Source organism: Myodes glareolus, chromosome 14 (assembly GCF_982192425.1).
Source record: "Myodes glareolus chromosome 14, mMyoGla1.1, whole genome shotgun sequence".
NCBI classification, from domain to species: domain Eukaryota; kingdom Metazoa; phylum Chordata; class Mammalia; order Rodentia; family Cricetidae; genus Myodes; species Myodes glareolus.
In genome coordinates, this window is record NC_142039.1 from 73,458,274 (window position 1) to 73,474,842 (window position 16,569).

The 16,569-nt window shown below is 49.3% G+C and overlaps 1 long non-coding RNA gene across 1 annotated transcript; it reads right to left on the minus strand.

Moving 5' to 3' along the window:
* Positions 1–4,967: 4,967 nt before the first annotated feature.
* On the minus strand, positions 4,968–15,865 carry LOC125408994 (uncharacterized). Its single transcript, XR_015005228.2, has 5 exons — positions 13,957–15,865; positions 12,636–13,838; positions 11,067–11,205; positions 10,419–10,554; positions 4,968–8,392 (listed from the first exon to the last, which is right to left on the minus strand). It is a non-coding gene; the product is annotated as an uncharacterized LOC125408994 (long non-coding RNA).
* Between the last annotated feature and the right edge of the window lie 704 nt (positions 15,866–16,569).

The window sequence follows — 16,569 nt, forward strand, 5'->3', positions numbered from 1 at the left end:
TGCCCTGAACTGACCCTCTTCAGAGCTAAGCTCCAGACCTGCTCCCTACCAAAAGAGAAGAAACCACTGATCCGCCAAAGAAAAGCATACTCCACCACCAGCCTTTTCCACCTCATCCTTCAAGCCTGTCCCATAAGAACCTCCGGGTGATCCATGACACCTCGCCTATGTCCTATGTAATCTGCCATCAGTCTTCCACTTTTCATGACTTCTGCTGTGGTTGCTGCTCTGGGCTGAGCCCTTCTCGTCCCCTGGCTGTATTTCTGCACAACTCTCACCCAGTCTCCTTGATTCTGCCCCAGGTTACATATCACAGACTATTGACCCACCCAAATCCCTGTACCTGTGAACATGACTGTGTTTGTCAAGTCTTTGTAGATGTCACAACTAATTTAAGGACCCCAAGACTAGATCCCAAGTATGTTCTAAAGATCTGAGTATTTCCTAAATCCAGACACAGCTGTCCATCCTATGAGAACCCAGAAGACGGGGGTCTGAGAAGAGAGCCTCGGAAGCCAGGGAAGCAGCTGGCGGGCAAAGAAGGGAACCCAGGGCTGTGATGGTGATGACTTTGTGCCAGTTTGTTTAGGTCACCAGCGTCCAAATGTTAGTCCCTGACTCCATCAGGGGAAACTTGAGTGAGATGCCCCGCCCCCAGATATTCTTTCTCTCCTTCAGAAGTAGATCTTGAGGCAAAGCTCTGAGCAAGACAGGACAGAGCTGCACGGAGCAACACAAAGTCCTGCTGAACTCTGGAGTGAAGAAAGCAGGAGGCACAGACAAGCCCCATCGCTTGTTACTGCTTGTTACTGCTCGAGGTATGCTTTGCTGCGGCAAAATCCCTGGTAAAGCCGAGGGGAGGGGCTTATTTTGACTGGCAGTTTGAGATATAGTTCCCTGGGGTAAAAGAGTTGAGACAGCAGAGCTTGAGGCAGCTCACAATAGGAAGAAGAGAGAAATGGAGTTCACACCCAGCTCATTCTGCCCTTTGTATGCAGCCCAGGGAATAGTGCCGCCCACAGCGGGCAGGTCTTCCAACTTAAACGAACCAATTTGAGACAGTCCTGAACAGGCATGCTCAGAGGTCCAGTGATCCTAGATCTCATAAAGTTGAAGTTGATAGTAGCCAACACAATTAGGCGATGGTTGATAGCAGCCACCACAGTTAGGTGATGGTTGATAGTGACCAACACAATTAGGTCATGGTTGATAGTGACCACCACGATTAGGTGACGGTTGATAGTAGCCACCACAATTAGGCCATTTTGTCACTATCACCAAGTCAATAAAATGGAGAGTGTCCATTTTCAAGGCTTCTTGCTACAAATATTCTCCCTCCTGCTAGTTCCCCTATTGGGGTTTTCTCTGCCCACCTGTTCCCAAAATCACACATAAAAATAACCACTCTGAGGCTTAATATTAATTATATATTCTTTAGCCTATTAGCTCAGGAGTCTTATTAACTAACTCTTACATCTTCAATTAGCCTATTTCTATTATTTTATATTTTACCACAACACTTGTAGCTTGTTACCTGGCATTTTGCTTCTTGGGTGGCTGCATGGCATCTAACTCCGCCTTCTTTCTCCCTGTATCCAGTTTAGTTTTCCCACCTAGCTAGATTCCGCCTGCCATAGGCCAAAGCAGCTTCTTTCTGAACCAATGGCAACAAAACATATCCACAGCATATGGAGGGGAATCTCACATCAGAGACTGGCTGTGCTTTTGAGAAATTTGGAATTTGTAGACATTTTCCTCCTTCTTTTGGAAGAACTTTTAGGTGGAAAGCAAATTGGATTTTTAGCAGATGTATTGCGGTGGACACAAGTTCTGATGTGTGAGTACAGTCGCGTAGAAGTGAGAGGTCAACTTCAGGAGCCAACCATCTTGGTGTGAGATAGTCTCTCAATAGAACCTGGGACTCAGCAGGTATGTGAGGCTGTGTGGCCAGAAGGCTCCAGAAGTTCATGAAGAATCACCACCATGCCCAGCTTTTCACATGGATGCTAGGCAAGCAAACTTGGGTCCTCACGTCTATGCATCGTGCCCTTTACCAACTAAGGCATCTTTATAGCACTTACCCATCTCCCAGCCTCCTGTGAGAGAAGCCACTCCAAAGCAATGCTGGTCTCTCCCATGTCTACAGCCGCCTCTGGTCACATAGGTTCCAGCTAGGCACAAGGGTTCCATGCCACAATGGAGACTCACAGCGTCAGCTGACCACTAAGGTCAGAGGTGACTCTGACTGGAAGCAGACTTCTTGGGGATTCTCTCACTGAAACCCCGAGAGACACTTGTGCTCTGTCTGCCCAACTTCCTTGATACGCTGAAGCCAGTGTGCCTCTCCGCCAGCCACCCTGTTCCCCGTGTGAATGCACAGATGCAGGACTCAGGGCTGCAGGCCTATGCTGAGAGGTTTGGCTCCAAAGACGTGAGCCCCAAATGAACAGACAGAGATGGGCTCGGAGTCTTGATATGTAAGAATGTGAGCTTCCAGCCAGTTGCCCAGGTAAAATTTGGTATTCATGAGTTTTATATTTGTCTGTTTAAGGATGCTCAGACATAAATGGCTCTTTAATTACATGAGTCTAAATATAATCCCATCTCCTTGCACACAAATCCCACCTTTTGCCTAACATATTCATTTGCTCCTTCTAACGTTAGTTTCAGAGAAAAGGCTGGGGTGAGTCAGAAAGAAACTTCTGGTGTGCAAAGGGAAGACCCCTCCCCAACAAGGAAGCCCCCCATCTTTCCTCTGAGTCTACTCCTTTCTAAGAAAGCAGAGTAAGGAGACAGCAGCTGCCTAATTACAGTCTGCCCATCTGCTATTTGTGAATGCCAGTGTTTTTCAGGCCGAGCAGCTTTGCCTTAAAGGCGGACTGTCACTAAGGGCAGAAGGCTCCCTCTGTGGTCCTGAACTGCATAGAGCTGCACACTTGGGTCTAAGATGGGAGTCACTATGCAAAGCAAGACCATCAGGGCATCTGCCACTAAGCCCTGGGAATGACTCCAAGGCGTCCTCGGTAGCTTGCTCGATGTGATAAAGCTTGTCTATTTCTGTCGACGCTGACGTGAACCATTTACTCTGAGTCCCCGTTTGCATGTAGAGCGGATCCTGGACTCACTGGGAAGCAACAAGAGCGCTGTGCAGCTGAGACGGGGAAGGGCAGGAGCTGTCAGAACAGAGGGATCTGCCTGAGGTAGCCACAAGGCTTGCTGTCATGAGCTTCTTCCCAGTCATGCCCAAGGGCTCTCTGAGCATCCTCTTCTCCAACTACAGGCTTCTGCATTCTCCACCTCCACCTTTGGACCCTCTCCTTGAACCTCTGCTCCTCTTCCTTCCCCTTCCTCAGATCAACACACATTACCCGAGAGAGTCGGGGAAAGGAAAGATTTCTAATTTATTTCCCTGAGCTTCCAACCTGAGACTTGCTCGTCCCTGGAATGGGAAGTACTAGTAGTCTGCACGCCATCACAACCACCCAGAGGCAGCAGAGGCAATTTGCGTTTCAAAAGTAATAGAGAGGAAATTGCAGAGGAAATATTTTATGCAAATTAGCCAAGCTTAACATTTTGATAAAGGGCTTTTTTTAAAAAAAAAAAAATGAACCAAGCAATCTAATACTCCACTGCAAATCTAAAACAAAAGAAAATTTCCAAAAGCCTGTTCTAAAGTATTGACAGCAAGAGAGATTTAGCCAGAGACATTAACCACCCCATAAGATGGAACACTTTGGGAGCCAAAGTGCATAAGACTATTAGCTCAAAACAGCATTCATAGAAGTTTATGGATTAAGGTATTTCAATAACTTAACCAGGTCTCCTCCTCCTGGGGAGGGAACCCATTCCTAAGCCAGACCACATTCGCTGTGACTCCCATGCTATGCTGGAAAGTGAGTTTGGAATCTGCAATCCCACAAAAGAAAGGAGAAAAGAAAAATTTTTGTAGAGTGTGAACTATAGGCCACGTCACCTACGATGTGTTCCACATGGGTTGTCTCCTGTAGAAGGTGTCTTTCAGGTCCCCTGAGAGGAACAGCAAAGGGACTTAGGAAAGCCACACACTGGTCAAAGAACATTTACCTTCAGGAAGGAAGGGGCTAAGAATAACGTGGTTAAACCATCCTTCAAAACCCTTCAAAACTGCAGAGGGTTGGCTGGCGACTCTTAGTCAGTGTTCTAATACTGTGAAGAGACACTATGACCATGGCAACTCTTATAAAAGAAAACATTTAATCAGGGTTGGCTTACAGTTCAGAGTGTTATTCTTTTGCTGCAGTGCCTTTAAGAACTAACCACGCCCACCCCAGCCTTTTTGGACCTCCCCCCCCCCCCCCCCCCCGGCCATCCTCTCTTCTCTGGTGCGTGTGTATGTGTGTGCGCGTGTGTGCGTGTGTGTCTTTGTTTTCTCTATGTTTGTCTATGTTTTCCTTTCTTTAAGTAATAAATGTCTAGCTTTATGTATAGCCTTATGTCCATTTACTCTTCCGTCCACCGCATCCAGCCGTCTGACTCTGCCGCTCGCCTGGGGACCCTGACTCCCCCACCCCCGCCGCATGGCGCTGCCACTTGCAGCTGCTCCGCGAGCTGCCCGGGACATCCCACCATGGTATTATTTTTAAAAAAAGAACAATACAGAGGTTTAATGCATTCTCATCAAGGCGGGGAGCATGGCAACATGCAGGCAGACATGGTGCTGGAGAAGGCGCCGAGAGTCCTACATCCACATCTGCAGGCAGCATGAAGAGGAAGGCTCTGGGCTTGGAATGGGCCTTTTGAAACCTCAGAGCCCACCCCCGTGATACTTCGCAATCCTTTGAAAAGGTTCCACTCTGTAGTGACCAGCAATGCAAATGGAAGAACCTACAGAGGCTACTCTGTTCAAACCACCACAGGAGTATTTTTAGAAGTCCATCAATACCCTTATTTATCCCCAAATCAGACTTCTGAGAAGCCCCAAGTCCACATCCCTGCAATTCCCAACTGAAAACCGCTTAGAGGAAGGAATAACATCAGCAGCATGCCTGAGTCTGCTCCCCGTGAAGACCTGGGGAGAGGGCTCCCCAGTGCGCAGGGCTTGGAGGTTACTGTGAGCGCAAGCGTCCAAGTTCATGTCAAGCTTTCCCTGTAAGCAGAATACACACTTTCCACTGCGTCTCGAAACAGACAAGTGTTAATGGCAATTGATGCGTTGCCAGTTCTCTCTGGGGTAACTGAATGCATGGGAAATATGAGTGTTATACATTTTCTATAGATATATATTTCCTATCATGCAGTGGTTGTTAAAATCTCCTTACCACAATAAGCACAGAAAATAATCATTCTGAAAGGACCGAAATAGTCATTACCCAGCTCACATCAGATGCCCAGAAATCCCACAGGATCACACTACAGGCTCGCTCACTCGTTCTTGTTCAGAAGGGAATTTTATTCTGGATGCATCCATGTATGCTTGTGACTGTAGCACGTGGGATCCTCACAAGAGGATGGGAAGAGCTCAAGGCCATCGTGGATGAAGTAGTGAGACGCTGTCTCAAAGCAGCCATCTTTACACAATCAAAAGCTGCAAATTAGGAAGGTGGGATGTCATAAAAGAAGCACTCACCCAACTTGACCTTTCCTCTTTACATAGCTCCTATGTGTTAACATGAAAGCAGAAGCAATGGACTGAGAATACCAGGAGGGGGTGAGGAATAGTATAGGAGGGGTGGTAAGTTAGGTCAAAGTACACAATTTGTTTATACCAAAATATCTTCATGAACCCTGTCACTGTGAACAATAAAGATATACCAATAGAAGTTATATGAAAATATTCTCCATAGGAGCCAAAATGATAAACTTGGAAAATGTCTATGAGATAAGCATAAACCAATGGGTTCATAGCCTTAATAAATAAAGAACATATAGAGAGAGGCCTACAAGTGAGGAGCAGATTTAAAGTGAGGGAGAACGCCTCTGCCTCAGCAGTGGCAGAGCACAGCCAGGGACCTGCTCAGCCTTGGCTGCTGCAGAGATGCAGGACTGAATGACTAAGAGCAGCTGCAGTGGACAGGCCATGGTGACGCTGCAGCAATGCCAGCAGCAAGGACAGCAGCAGAAGCATCGACTGGCAGCGTGTCTACAGGTCCTCGGGAACTGCAGCTGATGCCACACTGCAGACAGGAATTTATCAGTCTGCACTCCTTCTCAGAGGCCAGAAAGGGGGCTCCATTTTGCACACGAGAAAAGTGAGGTCTTAACTCTTCAGTTACTTTTCTTCCAAAGACGAAGATTTTGAATTTGTTCGAGGTGCTAAGCACTAGAAGGCTGTCTTCCCTGGGGTTTCCATTGCTGTGATGACACACCGTCACCCTGAGGAAAGGGTTTCCTTCAGCTTGCTCCCAGGTCACACTCCACCTCTGAGGGAAGTCAGGGCAGGAACCTGGAGGCGGGAGTTGAAGCAGAGGCCGTGGAGGATGCTGCTTACTGGATTTCTCTTCGAAGCTTGCTCAGCCTGCTTTCTTATAGAACCCATGACCTCCTGCCCAAGACTGGCACCACTCACAAAGGGTGGGCCCTTCCACGTTAACTATCAATTAGTCAAATGCCCTACAGACTTGCCCTACCACAGCCTGCAGATTGACCCACATAGGTCACTCCTGTGGAAGCATTTTCTCAAAGGAGATTCCTCCTTTCCAGATGACCCTACCTTGTGTCAAGTTGACACAAAACTAGGGAGCACAGGGGCTGTGACAATAGCTAAGGACACAGAGAAGGCTTGGAACAGAAGCCTAACATCCTTCCCTCCCCCTGAAGCAAGTGACCAGTATCTAATTTCTTTTCATCTAATATCTTAGAGGCAGTTGAGTTTTGTTTACATCTTTCCTTTGGGTCATATTCCTTACTGGAGATAAAGGACTAAGGTATCCTGCCTAGAACTCTGAAAGACAGTGAGGTCATCACCCCTGGTGTCCCCCACAAAAAGCCAGCCCTCGTTTTCCTAGATGTAAAAAGGCCTCTCTCTCCCAGTCTTTGTGGATTCGGAAGACATGAGCCGGTGAGAGGCTATCGCTGCACACAAAGCAGCCCATGGGCTCAGGAAACCAAGGACTTTTCTTCCGGAAGATCATGAATTAATTCTTCTTCGTAGCACAGGGATTTAAAGTCACCGCACTGAGAACACAGCAACTGTCAGCTGTAAAATCACTACAGTGCCCTCAACAGCCCTGGGTTAATGGGCTGTCCTTCAAAACATAGGTGTAGCCAGAAACAATCCACAGCGCTGACGAAGCAGAACCCCTTTCTCCCCTTCTCAGTAACTTTCCCATCTGTGCGTGTGAACATTTATTGGGTGCCCACTGTTTGCCTGTGGGCTTTAGATATGTCCCTGTGTTCAATGAGCACACAGCCTAGACAGAGACAGGTGATTAAATGGATAATTATGCTGCTGAATGAATGTGGATGAATGTGGATTGTAAGGGATAGGTTAAATTAATCATGGGATGGCCACACAATAGAGTCCTATGTAGCCATTAACAAGAATGATGGCGCTCCATATTCACTGTCATGGAAAGAATCTCTACAGTCTGTCAAAATGGAAGAGGACAATGGTATTGCAAAGGACTGTCTACAGGGCTTTTCTCTCTGGAAAACTGTATTTTACACACGCGCGCGCACGCACACACACACACACACACACACACACACACACACTCGAAGAACGCTCACCAACTTACCTATCAGTTAACTTCAGATGAGGGCTTTCAGACAGATTTTACTTTATCTTTTATTCTCTTCTATTTTGTTTCTGTAAACAGCTTTCCATGGTGAAAATGAGAAGCATGTCAGACTCAGATACACAGATATCAGGGAGGAGATACACACACACACACACACACACACACCCGTGCACATGCACACACCCATTCCCATGGTAAACACTTTCTCTAATGGTTTCCTGGAGGTGAAAGGCGTTGTCTAGGTGCCGCTCTACTTTGGGTTCGCCAACAACTGTGAACCAGGCTGAACCGTGTGAAAGCTGAAGATTTGGGAAAATAAGAAAAGATGCGGGACGGTCTGTGGTTGCCACCTTCAACGGTAGTGGGTTTCCTCATGTTCAAAAGCAAGCTTCTTTGGACAACTGGACACATTTGTGTCAGGTATATCAGGCTCGGCAGCTCTCCCCCAATCCCGGACGCACACCATCCCTCCAGACTGCACAGCACACGAAGGGGATGTGAGAGGGTCACCCCAGTCCAGGGGTCCTGCCTGCTCTTACAGCCGCACAAGATTTGGGTTTTAGTTTCATTCCTTCCCTTAGGCTCTGCAGGACTACCGGCTATGTGCTTCTCTTCCGTTGGGAACTGTACCGAGAGGCCAGCAAGAGTAGCCTCTGTCCCCTGCCACTTAGGATCTGCGGGGCAGAAGAACAAACAAAGACGGTCCAAAGTCAAACCCTGTGTTTTCAAGTCCTGGCCCTCCACGTTCTAGGTGGGTAAACCGCTATCGTGTAGTTCTCCATACAGGGTTTCAGCCTCCCTGTCTGACAAATGGGCACAATAAACTCAGGAGGGTGTGTGGGAATACAACAAGATGATGTGCGCATGGCAAAGGGCCTGGAGCACAACCTGAGTGAAGGCTAATTCATATTGTCGCCGGCAGTCACACTCTGGAGTAACCGTCACGGAAGACGGAAGTGTCGGGCAGAGACTGGAGCTCCCAGCAGCTCAGCCACGGAGCATTTCCCAGCTTCACCACCTCCCTCTGCAGGACACAGTGGTCCGGTGAGACGAAGAGACAACACGCCAGACATCTTTTATGGAAATCACAGGCATCAAGAATCCACATTGCTGATTAATTCGTGGACAACATGGCTCAACTTGGGTAATAGCAAAAGGGGCACAGAAGCAGAATGTTAATGCCTCCTCGTTCTGCAGGAATATAAGTAGAGGCCTGTACGTGTTGACCTTTTCCACATGGAATATTTTATTAACTGACCACTGGTTCCTCCCCTGCGGGCCTAGGAGGCTTTAAACAGAGAGAAGGGAGAGTGGTCGGCCGATTCAGTTTTGGGTTTGCTGAAAAGGTGGAGAGAATGTACCAAAGCACCGGAGGACGGGAGAGCAGCTCCCACAGTGGCAGGAGGAGGGTGTGAGGGAGGATGGGGGGAGCAGCTCCCACAGTGGCAGGAGGAGGATGTGGGGAGGTGGAACTACGGGGGCTTGGTGCTGGTGGAGATGGATGCCTTCGCTCCTGGTCCTGAGCCAAGCGAGGCCTTCCCGAGGGCCAATTAATTGCAGGCACCAGCATCTGCCGTCAGTTCTTCAAGGTAATTAGCTCCACATGTTATCAACAGGAAGTTGGTGCCCACGGGCTCTTGAGATAATTGTTTCAGTGTTGGCACACAGTCTGCCCGCCGTGAAAGGTCACTGCACCCGATAGGTCTCCACTACCCCCATCCTTCTCGTTAAATGAAGAAAGCTGTCCTTTGCCACTGCGGTTCTGTCAGGGCATCGGGTGCAGGGCTCGGGGCACCGGCACCATGCACAGGCTTTTTTAGCTCTCAGTGTTGGCTAACTCATTTCCTGCGATTTCTGGCCTCTTACCATGCCTTCGTGTGGGCAACAGCTGAAAATTAGATAGGTGGACACGGCGAGAGAGGGTATTTGTGCACAGAAGGAGAAGATAGTGTCATTGTATTGAGTGATCACGACCAAAACCGTTTAGGAACACACACACGTGCATGCCTGCGTGCGTGTGTGTGCACACGCCACAGAAAATTCTTCCAGCAAAGGTGGAGGAAAAGGAGATCTTCCGAGTCCCTTTGTCAGGGCCTGTATCTGTTATGACTGTGCAGACTGGGCTGGTGCTGTTCCCTCCCCTCCACAACTTCTCCACCCAGGTCTTCTCTGGACAATCCTCATCACCCTTACCTCGCCTGCTAAACTACTTCCTCCTCACAGTGAGCAGCATGCTTCCCTAAAGCCTGTGACTGGGGTGAGGACTCAGACTCCTCAGACAACACCCCTCAGACTGTGCTTCTACCTACGGCCTACCTTGTAGCGAACTTCCTCTATCTTGTTCACCTTATGTCTTCCAGACCTGGCAAGATCTGTGGTAAATATTGATGTATGAATTTTGAACACATGGAAGGTATTTGATGATCCCTGGCTGGTAATGCGGAATTCCGGAATTGCTGCTCCCCTGAGGTACAATCATCAAATTCCTGATTCCAAAGCAATCAAGACTGTGATTGGCTCCCAGCACCAGTGTCCCAGCCAGCAATAACACCCTTCCCAGCATGCATTGCCATCTGCATGGAAAACTACCTGTACCCACATGGCGATGCAGACTGGCACTGCAACAGGAAACTCAGCAGCACTGACTTCCATAACAGGAGCTTCCCCACCCAAACACCCCCATGATCTCATCATACCAACCTGTAAATTAAGGAGGCCTCAGTACCACGCACACACCAGTTTCCTCTAGTTCTCCTTTCTGGGCACACTAGTGCACGACTATCACCACCAGCACAGGGGGGCGGGGCGACCTCACAGGTGTCAAAGCTGCCTTGAGCTGCAGAGCAACACTCTAAGTCAAGAAAACAAAACAAAGCAAAACCCCCAAAATAGCAAAATAGGTGGCCTTGATCTGCCCCCTCCTTCCAAAATAAAGATTCTTGAGATCTCACCAAACCTCTGAAGGAATGACCAAGCAGACCACCTCTCCACCCCTCCCACCTGTCCCAGACCCTCCCACCTGTCCCAGACCCTCCCACCTCTCCACCCCTCCCACCTGTCCCAGGCCCTCCCACCTGTCCCAGACCCTCCCACCTCTCCACCCCTCCCACCTGTCCCAGACCCTCCCACCTCTCCACCCCTCCCACCTGTCCCAGACCCTCCCACCTCTCCACCCCTCCCACCTCTCCACCCCTCCCACCTCTCCACCCCTCCCACCTGTCCCAGGCCTTCCCACCTGTCCCAGATCCTCCCCTCCTATGCACCCCATGCCTCCTGCCAGGGCACCCTTCACAGCAGCCCTAGATGCCCTCACTCCACTCCCTCTTGGATGCCAAATCCCCAAGGTACCAATGTCCTTCCAGCCTGGCTTTCTCCTGCCCGGTTTTGACTGGCCTGACTGTCAAGGTCATGAGGTCAGGGCTGAGAGGTGGTATGTTTGGGCTCACTATTGTCCCAGGGTTGGCGTTCAGCAGCAATAAACAAAGATCTGTAGAGAGAACAAATGATTGGGAGGCCTGGTTCGATATGACCTTGTCGGGAAATAGCAATGTTTCAGTAAGACTGCGCTCACTTCATAATGAGCACGAGCCTACTTAAAATAAGCAACGGGGAGAAGCGAGCCCTACAAGGAAGAGGCTGCTTACAGCAATGTTTCCCAACTTTGCTGAAATCTCTCGTTCCTTCCCGCATCCTAGAGATCAGAGCTCCTGGATGCTGGCTTGGAAACCCTACTCAGAAGCATGTCTCTGTTTAAGCCGTCTGCATAGAGAAACCGACGTCTCGAAGAACACTGTGAAAGCTTGGGAGTGAGATCCCAGCTGCCACCAGGTGCACTCCTACCCCGCCCTCAGCAATCTGCACAGGATGAACTCCAGGAGTAACGGGGCGTGGTGGGTGTGGACAAAAGTCTCAAGCCTCCCCACAGCTCAACAAGGTCACAGTTCTTTAGTGGGAGGAAGAACAGCACACTCTGTCTTCACTATTCCCATCAAGGTGGCTTACGCCATCCTTTTATCTCTCGAAAAGCCTAGTAGGTGGAGTTAGACATGATTTCCGAGCTTAAAAGAATACATGTGTGTGTGTTTCATGCATGGAACTACCCAGGAACGCATGAGAGGGGAGGAAGAGATCTTGAGGGAGGTGAGCATCTGCCCCCAGGAGAGCAGAAGTCGGGATTAATTGGAGGAAGAAAGGGAACCAGCTGGAGGTGGGGAAGGGGAATGTGGGGCGGCGGTCTGGGATGAGAACACACTATAGACACGTATGTGAAGCTCCCATGATGATACCCTGTGCTTTGCATAGTAACCTCAGATGCTGACTTAACATAAGAAAGATTAGAACTGAGCATGGTGGCTCACGCCTGCAATCCCAATACTAGGAAGGCTGAGGCAAAATGATCATGAGTTTGAGGTCAACGTGGGCTACAGGGGAGGAGGGGACAGAGGAAAGCAAGGCCTGCAGGGCTCACACAGCTTACTCAGGTGACCCGGCCCTAGAAATATATAATGCCATGAGTGCTGCGACCCTCTCTCTGGATGAGCCTGTCCCTGTGTGTGACAAGGACACTATTTCAAACTAAAACAATCCTGAAGGAAGCTGCTTGCCACCCAGCCTTGAGACTGGGGAGACCCCCTCCCATTAACAGCTCAGCTCCGGTGGCTGGGAGAGCCTGGGGCATCCACAGCAGAGGCTGCTGACAGCCAGCCCACAGCAGAGTGAGTCTGGCGGACTTTATTCTACCCCACGGGGGTGACTAGGGTTCAGTTGTGTGCATTTAAGAATCAAAATCTTTTACCTGAAAACCTGGAGCTGGCTTCTTTGAAAGCCCAGAGGCCTGGCCATCGTGCATCTGCACGCTCTTCCCGACCTACACACCCATCAATGTGCATCCCAGACCCCGCAGCCTGGATCACCTACTTGAGCACCTGCTGGGCCCAGCTGGCATTAGAGTTCGGTCTTCTGTTTTGTAGACTATACACACTTTGTTCCCGGGAACACCAGAGACAGAAGAGGATCAGACAGACAGCAGAGGAATTGCTAAAGAAAGCCTGAGAACACAACAGAAAAGGTATCTTGTGGAGTCTGGGGCAACGCTTTACCACCAAAAATAAAAAGCAAGTTCCTGCAACAGAGAGAAACTAGAGACATAAATTCCCTCTAACCAGCAGCCAAATGTTTTAATATTTATGCCTAGACTTTCCCAGGCAATTTTAATTCACATTTACGGTTTTCCTATGGAAAATGAAAAGGAAGACTGGGGTGCTGAATGTGAAAAAAAATATTCAAAATACCATCATTTAAATGGAACTGACTCCCTTTCAAAACAGTCTGTCCAGAGGAGCCCCTGCCTCAGAGTGCTTTGTCAGTTCTGGGCTTTTCTGGCAGCCACTGAAAGTCATAAAAAGCACCTGCCGTCTTCACTCAGCTCCGCATCCATTTTCTCTGGGGTCGGAATCTAACGTGCCTCTTTGCAGGAGCAGCAGAGCTGGGGGCGACAAGGAGGAACGGCTCCAGCCGGTGACAGGTGAACTTGTTACATTGTACTTCAAAGCTACGCACTGTTACAAAGAGGAGCTATGCCACCGGGGGCTACAGCAGGCAAAGCCCACACTCTCCAGCCAGGCCGGCAGCAGGGGGTAGGCAGCCTACAGAAATAGCCTAGCACAGTTTTTAAAGTCCTTCAGAGTTCAGCTGCTCAAGTTGGCTCTTTGTCCTGTTGGCTGCGGGGTTGACTGCCTAGGCTTTGTATGGAATCGGGATTAGTTTCTCACCAGAATGAGCTCTCAAATGAGTCCACATTCTGGACAGGGGGTTACCAAACTCCCCTCTGCCCTAGATAGCCTCCAGCATTCATTCAGCATGCCTGCCTCCGCTCTTTCTCAATGGTCAGAGTTCTTGGTCTTCTCTATGGGTGAGATTGCTTACCCTTTTACATAATAATGATCCCTGTGGCCAAGCAGGCTAGACAAGCTGGTCTCTCAGGACAGACACAGAAGGTCCAGTTTCTCTCTGTAAGCACCTAAGTGGTCAGTGCTCACTGGGAACAAACATTCTGGAGCGGCAGGGGACCTGTTAGGCTTGGGAGTCTCAAATGTGGTGAAGGAACTGTACACAGCAGGCCTACAGGAGTGGAAGGATGGAAATCAGCTTCCCAGCTGCAAGGATGTTAGACCAGAGAGGGTTAGGCCAGAACCCTCCCAAGCCTAGGCATGTCTGAAACCTAGCATCTGGTACTTACGGGAGGATGGTCAGGGAGACAAGACCCAAGGATGACTGGACGTGGGTCCCAGTAGGATGAGGATGAACATGGGAAATGAGACAGTTGCACCTCGGGATTTGTGACCTGAGCCTCCCAACAGCCTCAAATCTAGCTGACAGAAAGACAAAGAGGGCACAGAAATGAGGTAGGGTTTCTCAGCTCCCCCACAGAGGAGGAAGCCTTGAGAACATACAGGAGGCTGTGTGGTACAAACAGGCAAGTAGAGAATGGGATGTGTCCTGAGTTCTAGAGCCAGGACATCAGCGGCCACCGGATGGAACTCACATATTAATATCAATTGGTAATTGGACCGCTACTCAAAGGCTCCAGAACAAACCACTCCAGTTAACTGAGAGCCACCAAAGAAGCAGGGTACCTTCCAAGAAGAAAGTATCAGCCGCGGGGAAAAAATGCTGTGATTGCTTCTAGTCCACAAACACTGCCGTACAAAACCAGTAAGGAACGTGTCTGAACGAAGAACTAGCAAGTAGTGAGCCCGCCCATCACTGTGGCCCACATGCGCCAATCACTCATTAAAGAAATGTTTTTCCGAGCCAGAATTCTCTCAGCATCCCCTTCAGGTCCCAGCATTTACGTGTGATATCAGCTAAAAGGAAATTTTCTCCCGGAGGATTAGCCACATCTGCTCTGCTATTTTCGCATCAAGGGGAACAGGAAACCCGAACGGTGCCTTGATTTAGAGAAAGATTCCGGAGGCTTCTCTTTCCTGGGCTTGAGTCATTGAAGTGATGCTGAGCTTCCGGATAAAAACACCAAGCAGGTAGAAAGATATGGAGGAGATGCTGCCGAGAGCTATGAACTAGCTCCTGTGGCTGTACCCTGTGAAGACCCGTCACAGACAGAGCATCCAAGAGGAAAGCTGAGGGCAGAGGCCAAGGTGCATGGTCAGCTCTGGCGTGGTCCTTCCGTGTGCCCCTCATTGCCTGATTTATGTCGCCTCTCACGTGACCCTCACTGCAGCAGCAACCTCTCTACCTGCTGCGGACCTCCTATGCTACAAGGGAGAGATGAGTCACTCTGCAATGCATTGCTTCTCCCTACTGAAAACGCTTTAAACTCGCCCCCAGTGTCGGAGGTCAGAGCCTGGGTGTGTTTCACCGCCCTGTGTGCCCGCCATCTCTCCAGCACCTCCCTGAACTAGGTCCTGTGAGCTAACATTTCTCAGAAACATCCATGTTCCTGTAAACATTGGCCCTTAACACAGGAAGCATACCCTCGTGTCTTCAAATCCCTTTTCCCTTTTCTTCTACTGGGCCCACGCTGTAGGGTAAAAGGGTCAATCAAAGAAACACACACTGACCCTGAAACCAGAGCCAACTCACTGGCCCTGAAACCAGAGCCAACTCACTGGCCCTGAAACCAGAGCCAATTCACTAACACACTCTGCCCCTGACCAACTCAGCAAGAAAACCATCCAATCCCTGAGCATGAAAACTGGCCAATCTCTGAGCTTATCGAAGCTCAAGGATTGAAATTTGACCAATTCCCGCCCTGAAAATCTTCACACTGGAAACCTTCCATCCCCTAAGAAATCCTACATAAGCCCTGCATCTGCTGGGTTGGGAGCTGCCTTTTCCACCATGGCAGAGGCAGTCTGGTCACTCTCCTGGATTCCTCCCTCTCAATAAATCTCTTGAATCATGTTTACATAAAGACAATCTTTCACCAGAGTGGAGCAGGGCAGGGAAGTAACAACCTTTGCAGGAGCAAACTGCTGCCTTTCTTGCAGGGAACCCCTTAGGAGATGGAGCAGGGCTGAGCAGTAACCCCTCTCTCAGGGAGGAGCAGGGTTGCTACGTTCCTGTGGGGAACCCATGCCGCACCAGAACAGATATGGCCGGGGTACCTTTCCCTCCAGAGCTGTAACACTCACACATGCCCCACATTCGCTTCCTGCTCAGAGTCTGCTTTAATTGGTCAGTGTAGACCAGGGCTCCCCGGAGATTCTCCAGAACAAAGAAGACCAAACATGTTCCTAATGTTGGACTCTAGCGTCCAAACACCGAGAAGGAATCACCCCTAGAGACCCCCTCATACACCATAGCCGATGCAAAAGCATGAGGATTTTATTAATTCTGTCGTGACAGGGTCCCTCAGCATTCAGGAGAGACCTCGAATAGCTGGTACAGTCTGCTTTTAAAGGAGAAGGCCAAACAAGGGGGTTGTTCTTTGACCATTATGATTGGCTTATTTGAAAAGGGCTAATACCAATAATTGGCTAGAGAGCTATTGTCAGATCAGATGAGGTAAGAGGTCATTTTGACCCTGTTTCCCAGGGGACTGAATCAAAACATATGTGTATTGGGTAATTGTTCAAGAACTGAGTCAACATCTTAAAGGTTATCTTGCCCCAATTTCTGGAGAACATACATGAATGTGTACCTGTTAGGTCCTTGGTTCCCAGGGGAGGAGGGGAAGCACTAAGGCATGGAGGCTGAGAGGGTTCAGAATTGTCAGAAATGTCTTCATAATTGTCTTAAAGTCTTACACTACTCAACCTCAGAATTAACCTGCCACATCCCCTTAGAAAAGCCAAAACTTGTCCTAACCCCAGGACCCAGGAGAATCTCC